We start from the raw sequence: 995 nt of genomic DNA, 5'->3' as shown, positions 1-995 counted from the left end.
TTTGCGCTTTGAAATCTCGTGCCTCTGAATACACCTGCTGAACTATCACCTGGTGTGATGTGATTTTTAAGTTTGTCCACCTCAGTCCAACACCAACACCAATAACGGGCAGCACGGTGGCACAGTGGTTAGCACTGCTGCCTCACAGCGCCGGAGACCTGGGTTCAATTCCCGACTCAGGCGACTGACTGTGGAGTTTGCACGTTCTCCCTGTGTCTGCGTGGGTTTCCTCCGGGTGCTCCGGTTTCCTCCCACAGTCCAAAGATGTGCGGGTCAGGTGAATTGGCCATGCTAAATTGCCCGTAGTGTTAGGTAAGGGGTAAATGTAGGGGTATGGGTGGGTTGCGCTTCGGCGGGTCGGTGTGGACTTGTTGGGCTGAAGGGCCTGTTTCCACACTGTAAGTAATCTAATCTACCTCCGTATCACAAATAATAAGGGACACAGCACTGATCCCTGTGATACACCATTGGATACCAGTCTCAGTCACACTAACAGCCTTCAACCACTACCCCTCTGTCTCCTAACAGTAAGGTGATTTGGATGCAACTTGGCAAGTCACGAATGACTCCGACCTTTTTGTTTGTTATTCTTTTCCGCTTGACACACTTGCAGAATATCTGGGGATTCTCCCTAATCTTGCCCTACCAGCAGGTTTCTCTGCCCCTGTTTTAGGCAGTTCTTACCAAGTGAAGAATTTCCTCATTATTGTGGTCTTAAATGGTCTGTCCCTTAAACTGCAATTATTTGCCTTGAATGTGAAACTGACAGCCAGGGAAACGGCCTGTTTATTTCCAACTTGGCATATGTTTTGTGAAGTTTCCAAGTTTCATTGTGACCCTCCTCTCATTCTTTCAAACTCGAAAGAACACAGGCCGAGTTTCCTCATCAGGCAATCTCGCCATCTGAGGGATTAATCTGGACAATGTCCATTGCACTTTTTTGTGGTCAGTATATTCTTTCTCAGATTGGGTCACCAACACTTTACACAATGGAT

Source organism: Hemiscyllium ocellatum, chromosome 21, assembly GCF_020745735.1.
Source record: "Hemiscyllium ocellatum isolate sHemOce1 chromosome 21, sHemOce1.pat.X.cur, whole genome shotgun sequence".
NCBI lineage: Eukaryota > Metazoa > Chordata > Chondrichthyes > Orectolobiformes > Hemiscylliidae > Hemiscyllium > Hemiscyllium ocellatum.
Note: the sequence above shows the minus strand (reverse complement) of the source record.